This window comes from Charadrius vociferus, unplaced genomic scaffold (assembly GCF_000708025.1).
Source record: "Charadrius vociferus isolate BGI_N301 unplaced genomic scaffold, ASM70802v2 scaffold498, whole genome shotgun sequence".
NCBI classification, from domain to species: Eukaryota; Metazoa; Chordata; class Aves; order Charadriiformes; family Charadriidae; genus Charadrius; species Charadrius vociferus.
In genome coordinates, this window is record NW_009649588.1 from 369370 (window position 1) to 382456 (window position 13087).

A 13087-nucleotide genomic window follows, 5' to 3' on the forward strand; every position below is an offset into this window, starting at 1 on the left:
TTTCAGCTGCATTTAAAAGCCAGCACTATTTTGCTGTTCCTGTGTCTTGAAGCCCCTCATAAAGCACACGAATTTTTTTAATATAAAAAAATAGCCTATGTTTTCCAGAATAAATGTATTTTATAATTTCAGAATGTCTTCTTTAATGATCATTATCCAGCCATTTAAAATAAAGTCTTTCAGGAAAGATGTTTTCATCCTAAAGAAGATTTTAGATTGATATTTTTATTTTTCGTTGTTTAAGATTCAGTTCAAGAAAAGCAAAGACTGCTTTTCAGTACAGACAGGCTCCCAACGTGTGCTGCCAAAGTCTGTACTTGTCATTCTTTCAGTGAGAATAGCTGTTTTAGAAATGTTTGTATATTATCGAAATTAAGTTCCAAAATGAGCTGCAGTATCTATTAAAAAAAGGGGATAATATTATTTTAGAGAAACTAATTGGAAACTTGTTTTTGGCTAAAGTAGTTATTACTTCCATTATGACGAGCTGGAAGCAGATGAAATTCACCTTTATCTTCCCCAGCCTGGTGTCTCACACTATTTATTCAAACTGAAATTAAAACCTGACAAAATCCCAGTGAGGCATTTCGCACCAGTTAAAGATTACTCTTCTGGAAAAGAACTTTTGTTCAACAATTTCATTATGTTGTTACAAACGTATTTATTATAAAAGGGTGATACATAAATCAAAAGCTATCCGTTCTTGCATATCTCTCCCTGCCTCCAATAAAAAAAAAAAAGCTTAAGATTCTACTTTTCCCAGGAAAGTAAAGATTTAAGAAAAAATGACCATCACTCTTCATGTAGTGGAGAGGATGTGCTACAGCACAGGGAAAACTGCCATGGGAAAACGGATGCTCTGCAAGTTTTTGGCACAAACTGGACCCTCGCTAGCCCTATGCGAGGGCAGAGTCTGGCTGGGCACATTCGAGAAAAGAAGAGCAGAAAACTCTGGTTGCTTTATGCTGCCTTTATTCTGCTGTGCCAACCTGTAGCTCTGTGCCCAGGGAAAACCCAAGTGCCCTCCTTAGTTTCGCACTGGAGAGGGAAAGGGGGGAATTTTGAGCTTACGGGTTGCGTGGTTTAAAAACGGCACAAACCAGCAGCTGGTTGTAATATTTGCCAAGCGCTATGCACCCAGGTGTTACCCTTGGGTGAATTTAAAGCTTCGAGTCCTGTCCCCCTGCGCAAAGTGGCCAGCCAAAGGCCACAGCGAAGGGAGGCGGCGGAGCGCGCATCAGGGCAGCGGTGTTGGGCAAGCATCGCTTGCGTATGGAGGCAATGGGGTGAAAAATTGTTTCCTGCTCTAATAACTAAAGGATATTAAGAGGGATAGGTTCACAGGGGTGTCGGCTACTTTTCACATTTAGGAGAAATTCTCCAGAAGTGTAAAATGATAATTGCATGAGGAAAGGGTGGTTAATAATTTTCCCTGTTAATTCAAACGCACAGAAGTTAATTGTGGTTTGGCGGGCTGAGATATACAAATTAGGAGAGTTTAATTTGGCTAATCCTCACTTAAAGTTGCAGGGTATTGAATATAAATACGATCACCTCACAAAGGGACAAATCCTGCCTCCGCTGAAGCCAGCAGGAGCTTTGCCGTTGACTTTAGAAGGAGCTCGGTTCAGTCCCAGGTGCCTGCATTTGCTGTGCACGTATGAGTGAGCTAGCTCAGAGAAAAGGAGACCAACATGATTTTTCTCTCAGAATATGGGCCAAAAATTCCTCGGAGATTCTGAAAAACTTTGGAAAACTTCCCCAGTCCCACTATTCAACTCGTGCAGCTATTTTTGGCTGCCCATGTGCCCTGTGGGAGAGGTTGAGTTTTCTGTGGTTTTCCATTTCCCACTTCATTGTCTGACTGATTAAATAACCAATGCCAAAACTCCCTAAAAAAAAATCAAAGGCTGTAATACAAACTGTGCTGTTTCACATTCAACAGCCTGCAGCAGTCTGTCTGCTTTACCAAACTCTCCTCCCTTCCCTGTATGCTGTTGCCACTGCTTGTTGTCTTATACATCTCGTTTGAGACCGTGTAAGACTTTAGCCCCTTCCTCCTGTGAGTAAACCCAGGGAGATCAGAAGAAAGCCAAGCAAACTTGCTGCCGCAGGCTGGATACTCTGCTTTGATGTAGGTGAAAATTTTGCTGTTGGCTTCAGGGGATGTAGGATGAGGCTACGCATTACGGTGGAGGAAGGCTGCAGTTCGGACCTCTGCCTCTGAGCTAGTACGTGCTTTGGGGCTAACTGTTGCCGCCAAACATATCTAAAATGAGGATAAAGCTATTTATCCATCTTTGTAAAGTATCTGCATACCTGTATAGCTGAGAAGTGTAATTGAAGGTTGATCAAGCAAGCAGGACTTAATCTCTTATGGTGCGATATATCTGTGCCAAGCACCTTACCGTCATTTAATTTGAATTCACGTGTACAAATGGCACGAGATAAATAGTACAAAGATCAGCCCAATCAGAAATGGATATTGCTTGAAAATACCCATTTGGCTTGAAATATTGCAAGAAAATCAATCCAGGATCTCTACAGAACTGAATAAGAACATAAGTCACCAAACACATCTGATGTGAGCCAAGCCTCCTTATCTTGAGTTCAGTTATCGCTCACATTTTGGCTATTATTCACCAATTTAGGAGGAAAAGCTGAACCCAGATCGCTTGCAAAACCTGTATGGTATTTCCAAACACTTCCCCTGCCTTCCTGGTGATGATTATTATATGCTGATTTAATTAAACAGATTAATTTACATCTCCCATCATGAGAGGATGTGAGTACCAGCGCAGATTTATCTCTCTGGATTGCTTCCCTCAGTCACTGCTCATAGCTGTGAGGCTGCAGCAGTATTTTCTCCTTGGACCTTCAAAAATGCAGAAGCAGAGATGCTCTGCGATTCCAAATGAAATAATTTTGATGTCACAAGAAATGTCATTAAAACTACTGCAGTCTTTTAATAAGCTCCTTCTTGGGAGAATGGATTTTCAGCCTCTTCACATCAGCGCTCGGCAGAGTAACTACAGCGAAGCTGTGTTTGTGCCAGTGTCCCCGTTACAAAATCCGTTTCTCAAGGGTTTATAATTACAACATGCCTATAAAAATTTACTTTAGTCTGAAACCCAGGATATAGTTTCTCAGACAGGGAGGAAATATTGCTGGCTGAACTTGGTTTAAATCAATTTTGAGTTTCAAGAATCCAAAAATAATAAGGTTTGTGGGTTTTATATGCTTTTTCTGTGGGTCTATAACTCAGAAAGAAATCACTTTGTAGAATAAAGTGTCATGTTTGTTTATAAAGCAGAGCAGGAGAAAAAATAACACAGATAAAAGTTCAGACATTTTATAGCGGCTACTGAAAATTCTAAGAAAATAATTTCCTCAAAGAATTTCCCTATAGTGTCCTCATGCACAAGCCTTACCCTGAATAGATATGATAATACACATTGCAGGAATTCGGTGGGTTCGCGGCTCACATACTTGGAGAACTGGAGAGCTATTTTAAGCAGCTGGAGAAATATGGGATGGGAGTCCCTACATCAAATTTTGTTCACTGAGGCTGTTTCAATGAAGATTAGTCTGCTCTGTCCCTACATCCAGGACAGGAGACGAGGCATTGATGGGCAAAGATGCAAAAAGCCACGTTGCTGAGACACCCTGCCACTGCGCTCAAACATATGTATGTTATGCTTGGAGCTAGTCACAGGACAGGGATGCGTTCAGTCAAAACTGCCTTACAGTTAGCTAAGTGCAACGGGCATTTTACCATTTCCTTCATTTCCACATTATGGTAGTGAGAAAGAAGACAAAATATGCCCTTATAAGGATTGCTAATAAAAACATCAATAACTGGACTGCATATGACGGAGAGTTCCCATTTATATTGGCATTGCCAAATGTCTCACAATATTTAGCCTTTGGCTTTTATCAATAAAGAAAATAAAGCTGCTGCTAAACTGAAATATCGATGACATAAGCAAAGCCCAGCACACGCAGACCACACACACACACAAAAAAAAAAAAAAAGACCGAAAACGAAGCCTATAAATCTTAGTGCAATATTTTTAATTTCGTTTGGAATTCACAATCAGGTCAGTTTTATCCAATTAAGCATTATTCAGTCTGTCTTTGTCAGCGCTTCCCTATTAGACAAAATGTTCCACTTCTCAATATTCTACTTCTGTATCAAATTGACAGGGTCATTTTTCACATGGCAAGCTGGGATTAAGGTGATATTAAACCGTTTTGCATACAACAACTAACAGCATGCTGCAACAAAATACTAGCTGTTTTATTTTTTTGGTGTCATTAACGATGCCCTTCCTGGCTATTTTGGTGGGCTCCTGAATAGCTACATTTTTGCTCACCCCAGGCGATAGTGATTTGATATTGCAGGCATGGAAATGGTGTTTGGACCCATAATCATAACACTCTGGTTCTCCCATTAGCAGCTTTTGGCATAAAGAAGCAAGACCTAGCCAGTCTTAGGGTCACCAAAGGGCAGTACAGGTGTACCCCCAAAGTCTTCCGAAAATGCACATTTGCCACAGGTGAGCTTATTCCTTCCATTTTGAGTGAAGGAGGGGAAGTGTTTTTAATTACTTCAGTTAAATTATTAATTTTATGCTTAGCACTATGACTTCTTTAAAGTCAACCTATGTAATGAGAATTATCTCCTTTTGGGTGTGTTATTTCCACGTTGCAATGTATCAGGTATTTCATTCCCACAAAATGATTGAATAAATTATTTAATAAGAAAAAAAGTCAACCCTTATCAAGGCACATGGTTATAGATTCATTTTGTTCTTCCTTCAACTTGAGGCTTTTAGTATTATTGATTCAGATCCCATATGTAAAGGAATATATTGAGTATGTGCGTGGGTATAAAAGGAAGTATGTACATTTTCCACAACTGGCTGAAATCCAAATGTATTCCCAAATCCTAAAGAAATTCTGACTGTGAGTCATGCCAGTAGTGCAGTGTAGGAGCATATAACTGTGCGAGAAGGGTGGGCTCTAACGGAGAGCATATAGCGCTATACAGACAGACTTGGTAAAAAACTTGATGGTTTACACCAATCTAATGGTTGTCCAGGGCTCTAAAAAGCTTAGTTTCCATAGACATCCTGAAAATCCTAGAGGAGATGTTGAATATAAGACAGATATTTGGGCAACATTGTCTCAGCTTTCTGGTTTTGTAGCATGTTTGGTTTCCTAACCAGCCCTGCGACACAGTTCAGTCATAGCTCTAGGAAGAGGTGGTCTCTGGTGCTACAAGCCATTAGAGAGCAGATTTTGCTCTAAACTTCAACTGTAACCATCAGGGCTTAACCATGCAACCATGGTTTCTACAACCATGCAGAAAAAAAAGACAGGAACAAAGTCACAAAAGTAGTCACTTGGATAGTCCCATGGCATGATGCAATCCGTATACCACGAAACACCATTGTTTACCTATCATCTCTTTTCAATTTTTTCTTTTTAAATGTCATAGAAAGCTAAGCAGTCTGATTTTTCTGAGGGAGCTTTTAAAAATACATTTTCCTTCCATAACAAAAAATTCCTCGTGATCACTTCTGTGCCGCCTTTCTTCTACAATTTAGTTGGCAAAGCAAAAAGATACTCCCCTATATTGAATCAGTGCTATGCAATGGCCCACTGCAGGAGAATTCAGGAAGAAAAGAAAGATTATCCTCAACTTGTACAAAGAGTAACCAGATACACTTCCCAAATGAGGAAAAGTGAGATTCTCCTCGCCTTTTTCCCAGGGCAGCCCTAAGCCAGCAGCTTTTCCCATTGTTTTACATTATTACTCCATTGCTTTTATCCTCCTTTTAGACCCTGCACTTTCTTAGCTGGTATTGCAAAAGGTCAGGGAGGTTCATCAATTCATCTCTTCTCTGTTGTACAAGATTTTCAGACAGGGATTTTTTTTCCCTTTCTCATCTTCATGTAGCTTTGTAATGAAACACTAACTTGGAACCCATAAATCCAGTTACTTTGAAATAAGTTTCAGATAGGCATCAGGACTTGAAGGGACACATTAAAAAAGAATATTTTCTTTTTTTCTGGGTTTGTCCAGGAGCATCCAGAACTCATAAAACTTTACGTTAAATATCAGCCTCACTTTTCACAATATTGCAGTGATGAAGAACTAGCTTGACATTGATTTATTGATCCCTAAAAAGACAGATAGATAAGGTTATTAAAGTTAACACTTCAATATGTGCAAAATCCATTATTTGAGCTTGTTAACATTCATGCGTTGGGTAGCAGTGGCTATAAAAAGGACAAGGCAAACACCTCCCTCCTGAAACGACTGCTCACGGACAAGTATTCAACATTATGTCTTTTTTGGTAAGTATGCGCATCTAGGCTGGAGTCACTGAGAAGTGTCAGTCGATGTTTAGTTCCTTCAAAAATTAGGCCATACTTAGCCCATGTTCCAAAATTTGTACTCAGTTTTCCCAACTATGGTGTCTATAGTCATACCAGGGTCTTACTATTCCGCTAATTCCTTTTCCTGTGCAGGTACTTGCAAGAAGAAGATGTGAATGTTCACGGTGTTTGAAAATGGACCATGAGTCAACGTATGGATTGAAGGACTGTTGAGTGTGCAGCTATATATATTTAGAGAAAAGTGTTTCACTTTACTGGTGTAAATGAAACATTTGTCCTTTTCAGTCCGAGAAAGCAAGGTTCCTATGGTCCTTCATTTTGAATCCATTAGAGTTTTCAATAATTTATTCACATGCAGAGTTTCTGTTGCAATGGGTTTGCGTTTGTCACATCACCTCAATTTTTCTAATGAGTTGCTAATGAGAGGTCAATTACTTATGGAAATTAGAAAAACATTCATTGAGGAACTGTACTGAGGTAAAGTGCGCTGCCTCATAATGTTATGATATAAATCATTACAGCTTTAATGAATATTTTACTCTTTTTCATGTTACAGCTTATTTCCCACTCTATAAAATGGCCTCAAGATGATTTTGAAATGAATATGACCGACTCTCTTAAAAATCTTCTTATATTATGTCTACTAATAATTGCAGAAGAATACGTTACTTTTTTGCTTTTGTCATTAGAAGTTTGCTCATGCATCAACATCTTCCTGTGAAATCTTCAGCTGATTAAAACAAAGGTGTTAGGAACACCAGACTTGCCATGCTGAATCACAGCACTAATCTGTCATCTACCCTGGCTCCGTTTCCAGCAGTCACCTTTCGTTTGGCACTACAGGGGGGGAAACGGACATCCTGTGAGGTACCTGGCCAGCTGGATCATATCCAAACTGGTACTTGCCAAAGGTCCTCGCCACCCCTCTTTTAGGTAACCAGCACTAAGAGCACAGCAAGGAAACAGCCAGAGCCTGTAGCACTTCATCCTGACCCCCAGTGTTGGTGAACTCTACCCCCGTCTGTTCAGTGAAAGACCTTCAGGAATCGGTGGTGGCTAAGAAGTTTATACATTCATTTCACAATTCGCCTTCTTCTCAGGCACTTTTTTCCCCACTTTTTTTTTCAGGTTTTGAATGAACGGTATAGAAATAGAGGAAAAGAGGCAAAAAGAATTTGAGGGACCAAGATGGATAGTGGGTTAGTTGCAGACTCATGCAATTAAATTTAGAGGCCAAGAATATAATTCACTGCTGAAATTCAGCTTTGTGCTGTCATAAGTTATTATTTCAGAGCAGAAGCTGAAATGGCCAGAGAGGGGAAAGTGTACAAGCAGAAGTATAATTGGACTTCAGTATTTCATATTGATACCCTGAGACTTCCACTGCTAAACACTGTTTCAGAGTCCAACCAGGGTAACACTGCAGTGAACAAATGTAAGATCTCCCATATTCAGACCATTAGATTATTCATTTTCCCCTGTGGGCACTGTAAATCAAAAGCAAAAGACACCCTGTTATGTGCTACAAGACAGGTTTGTTGGCCTTTCTTTCCAAACACATTCTGAACACACATGTTTTTTACGTGTCTCATTCACTTCAGCTTTACTGTCTCAAATACTGGGGGAGGAAAGAAAAAAAAAATCAGACCTTGAAACCAAGCAGCTAGCCACAGAGAAGGAATGTTGCAACTGGTTAAATAAAAAAAAAAATTAATGCATGTGATTTTCTCAGTTTCTAAAGAATTACAAAGTCTTTGCCCCTTTGAAACAGGCCCAGTCTGGATTTAGGTGAAAACCTTGGAGTTATTTGACTTAGGTGGGTCCAGAGCCCATCATTTTGGTGCAAAGAAACCCATTGTGGGTATTAAGGGGTAAATCAGTTGGTCCAAAGTACAGTTCTGCCACTTACTCTTAATATCACCTTGGGTAACACTCACATTTATGTCTCTAACTTCCCCTCCCTTTACTTCTCCTTGGAAAGATAAACATTTTAACAACAACGAGGTGTCCAACTACTAATCGAAAGCAATATAATACTGCACAGATCAGCTTCATGATGGAATAAAGAAGCAGTGAGTGTGAATCTAAAAACCTTCTCCTCATATCACAGCCTCTACATTGTTTTCAGGAGCATTTTTTGTCAGGCAGTGATGAAAGGCTGAGAACAAAGTGAGTAAAATTTCCTTTTACTGCTTAAAAATTCTCAGCTGGTTTGCTATATCAAAAAGCTGTCTCTTTAAACAAATCACACAGTTAAAAATGCCACGTTATAATTCAGCAACTAACTCAGAAAATGACAATTTAATCAATCAGAACCAACCCTCCTGAAAAAGAAGAAAAAAAAAAAAAAGGAAAAAGAAAAACCTTCAAGCTTTCATGCAATGTGAATGGTTGAAACTATAAAAAGGTTCAATCACTGTAGAACAAGCCTGCAGCATCAATGTTTATTAAAGTCAGGGGAAGCATTTATTGACCTGGGAAATAGCAAAGCACCAGCAGCCCTGCTGGATTGCATTTTTATAGTTAACAAACACAAGGCGGTATTTTCCTTTTCTCTTTTTAATTGTGATTCCATCAAATCCAAAAAGTTAAAAGCCTCTTGATTTTTAAAGGAAAGCAAAGAGAAGGACGCTCCACACCGTTCTGCGGTCATTCTCTGTGGTCTGACTCCCAGCATCGGGATACAGCAAACCATTGCAACACAGGATCAAAATTTTAGGCTTATCTGCATGCCAGCAGAAAGACAGACCAGTGCGTGTTCCCCCCACCACTTTAGGTGATGGCAGAAGATAGGGAGCTACCATTATGAAGCTGCTTCTTTCTGTAATCAAAAAGGAATTACTGTATTTATTCACATAAAGGTCACCCTGCCACCAGGACAGCCAGAAGCACTCAGAATGAATTGTCTTCTCCCAAACTGACAACGGGCACTTTCTCCAGACAAAGAGATTCTTGAGATTTTCTAACTCTGTTTTGCTATGAGCACATTTTTAAGGCGCATAAATTTTCACGCTGCATAAATTGTGAACCACGTAAGGCTATTAAAAAGAAAGCATCGACAACGTGAACGGTGCTTACAGATCTGTGTTACCCAAATTACAGGAGTTTGGCTTTTGCTTCATTCTTTCCGTATCGTCCCTCATCCACAGGAACCCTTGGGGTCAGCCGAGGAACACAGGGCAGGGATTTAAAACACTCTGCATGTGGCAGTTGCCACCTAAACCTGTGCCAACACCGGAAAAGGGGACTTCAAAAGCTCAGAGGATGAGTCAGTGCCGTCTGAGCTGACACGTCACATGCTGAAGCCGAGAGCTGTAGCTAACCTGTATCCTCCGTGGTTGAGGTACAAAGCGGGCTGAGCAATGAGCACGGGCCAGAGAGTTAAACACACGTGCATCAAAGAGTAATGAATATTGTAACACACACACACACGCACACACCCCCGTCACCTAGGACGGGAGCAGTTGTCAATACGCTGCATGCATTAGCGGCTCAGAGCTTGGTGGGAGCAAGAGAGATAAAAAAGGAGTCCTCCACTTCAAAACCGCACCTCTCTACCACTTGGAGAATTTCACACCATTTCTGTACGGAGCACAGGGTACAAAAGTGCTTTTCTGATCCCACCCAATCGTACACGGCACTTCACACCTCCCTTCCAGGTTTGCAAACAGGCCTCCAGAAGCTCTGCTTCTCATTTTCTTTTCCTCATTCATAGAGAAAAACACATAATATCCTTACTTAAAACATAGTGGAGGAGTTTGACACAAATTAATGACTCACCCGTCATACCATAAGGATTTTTATATTTGCGGGGGGAGGGGTGCAGGCTTTAAGTATTCTTAGAGACGTAAAATTCAAAGACAGCTCAAAATAATGCAAGTCAATAGGTAGGCTGGTCTAAGTTTTGAGATACCCATTTTGCGCTAAAATCACAATACTGTGCGAATATGAATAAATAAAAGGTTACGGAAAAAGTAACCCACGAGTTCCCTCAAATTAGATCCCACTGGTGTGAAATTAGTTCACAGCTGTCACTTGTGTTGCTCCGAGAGAGATTACTTCTTAAATAATGTTAATGACAACTTTGATTTGACTTCTGTAATTACTAGAGGGAGAAGGGACCGCATTGCCTAGGAAGAAAAATCTTTTATCTGCTTGTTTAATGTACAATCTTTGATGAGATGGAGCTCCTTTCCCCTGAGTTATTTCCCTGAGCATTTTTGTTTTGAAAAAGAAATGGATTTCCAGGTTGAAAGCAGAGCTGCCCTGCAGCTGTCAGAGCTGTGGTAGAGGTGTCTAATTGTCATTTACAATGACCCTCGATTCTTCTCTAAATAGAACATCTCTCCTACCTCGTCTCCTCACCCTTGCTCCGCCTCACAAGCAGGAGTATTTACAGGGCTGGATTCTTCTCTGAGCTACCTCCACCACCACCAGTAAATCATAAAAATTTCTCCTATAATCAATGGAGTGTCTTCACATTTACCAGACAGTATAATCTGGTCCACGAGACAGCTGATTGTTATCTACAACCTCCCCATCCAATTCAAGTGATGGGAGATGTAATCCAAAAATTTCCTTTGGACTTTTTTACTGCCAAAATACATCAAATTCTGTGGCAGCCTTTTTACAATCTCCACTTTTCTAAATAAACATCACACAGCCTCTACTGCCTTTACTGCAAAACACTTCTCCCTGCCTGTATTGAGGCAGGTTGTTAGCTGATGTGCCAACACACAATACAAACCGTGGCAGCATCTCCATGCAAGCCCGTGGTGTGGCACCAAGATGCGGGGTGCAGTGGGGCTCAGGCTGTGGATCCCGAGCTCTCGCTCACCAAGGAGCACTGGGAATAATGGTTAGAAGAGTTGAAAACTCCTTGCACGGACTCCCTCCTAGTTAGACACCGCATGGCGTTGTAAATTATTAGACTCGGCTCACAAAGATTAAAGGCTTGGTGGTATCATGCGCCTTTACATCAAAGGTGCTGGGCAGCTGATGTGTGCGGTGTCTGCATGCAAAAAAGGCCGTAAGCAGAGCCTGCTGAAGCCGGGGGCTGCAGGAATTGATGAGCCAGGTTGCTCCACAGGCAGGGCAGGGGGGACAGGAACAGCTCTCGCAAAGGGCACAGAGCAAAGCTGGGTACTGCCATAGCTCAGTGGCTGGAGAAGTGCTGATGGGTGCGGGTAATGTATTTAGAAGGAATCATTTCAAGTACGTTTCTGGACTGTAAATTAACTGAAACTGCTCAGGAAAAGCCCTGAGTGACACTGAAGGCCATGCAATTAAATGCAGGGCTCTGATTTGCAATGATCAACAAAAAGCAAATACCCTATTAGAATGCACGGCAAATAGAAAATAACACAAAAAATGGTCACATTATGGCTGTACTGTTCCATTATATTAATTAACAGCTTTCCCCTATTGGTTTTTTCACTAAGATTCAAACACATTGATGATGTTCTTTGATGAACATTTGTATTCACAAAACTGTGAATTTCTTCCCAGACTTCTTTTGTTGGGAAGGGTTGATAGCTGTTAATGAGAAAGTGAACAGAGAAGGAGCTAAACAGGATGGGGCCAAAGGAAGCAGGATAGCTCCCACACTCACAAAGAGACTTTTTCACCAGGGCCTTGAATTTTAGAGCAGCTTCAACTCATTTACAGACCCTGGAAATGAAGGAGCCTTGCCTGAAGGAAAATTAAATACTTCCATGCAGTGTTATGACTTTGCCTTGAAGCAGTTGTGGCTCCATGTTTCATTCACGTTTGTGGTCATTTCAACCCACTGAGCTTAACTGTGTAATAAGGGTGCCTGGATGTGGATAATTCTTCCTCCTCCTTTCCCACTGCAATCAGGTTTTGCCCTTCATTATACATTTTTGTGGACTCTATTAGAGCATAAATCTTTACGGAGTTCTTCAAGCTTTGACCTACATCTTGCATACAGGGGAACTTTTCTCCCAAGATTGTCTTTTGGAGCACACCAGTTCATTAAAGTGTTGAACACTGAACCCTCACTCTTATTGCTTTATCGCCTGGCTTATGTGCCGAGTGTCAAAACAGGTGTCAGAAACCTGATTTATGAGGATATATAGAGAAATTGTGGTACCTGCTTGTGACTGGGAGTCAGCTGGCAATCTCCTATCAAGATTTCCTCCTCAGCTACCAGGGCCCAGGCTGGCAGCCCAAAGACAGCCCTGGCAAGGTGGAATTCAAAGATCGTGACTCAGGACTAACAAAGCTTTGAAGCTTTTTGTAATATATTTTGAATTTATGCGCTTTCCAGTTTTAATCGCATTTGACCATGTTGTGCCTGGTTGGGTTTTTTGTGGGTTTTTTTTTCAAGTAAAAGTCAGTGCTGATTTTTAAAAAATGAAAGCAGTCTCCAAATGCCACTATGTGATAGATTTTATACCCGCTTTTTTTCTCCCTTTGAAATATCAGAAAACTACAGATGAATCCATAAGCCAGCAGCACTACAGAACACACAAGCGTTGATAAGAGATCTCAGGTTCCCCTTCTAATTTACCGTTTCATACCGAGTCCGATTTATCTCCTGCTGGCACACCCCACCCCCCTCACCCCACATAACCGGCCCTGTAACAGAAAAGTTGCTTTTTTTAATGTTGTTTTGCACCCACAGCGCCCGCCCCGGCCCCGGCTGGGGCTCTGGGCA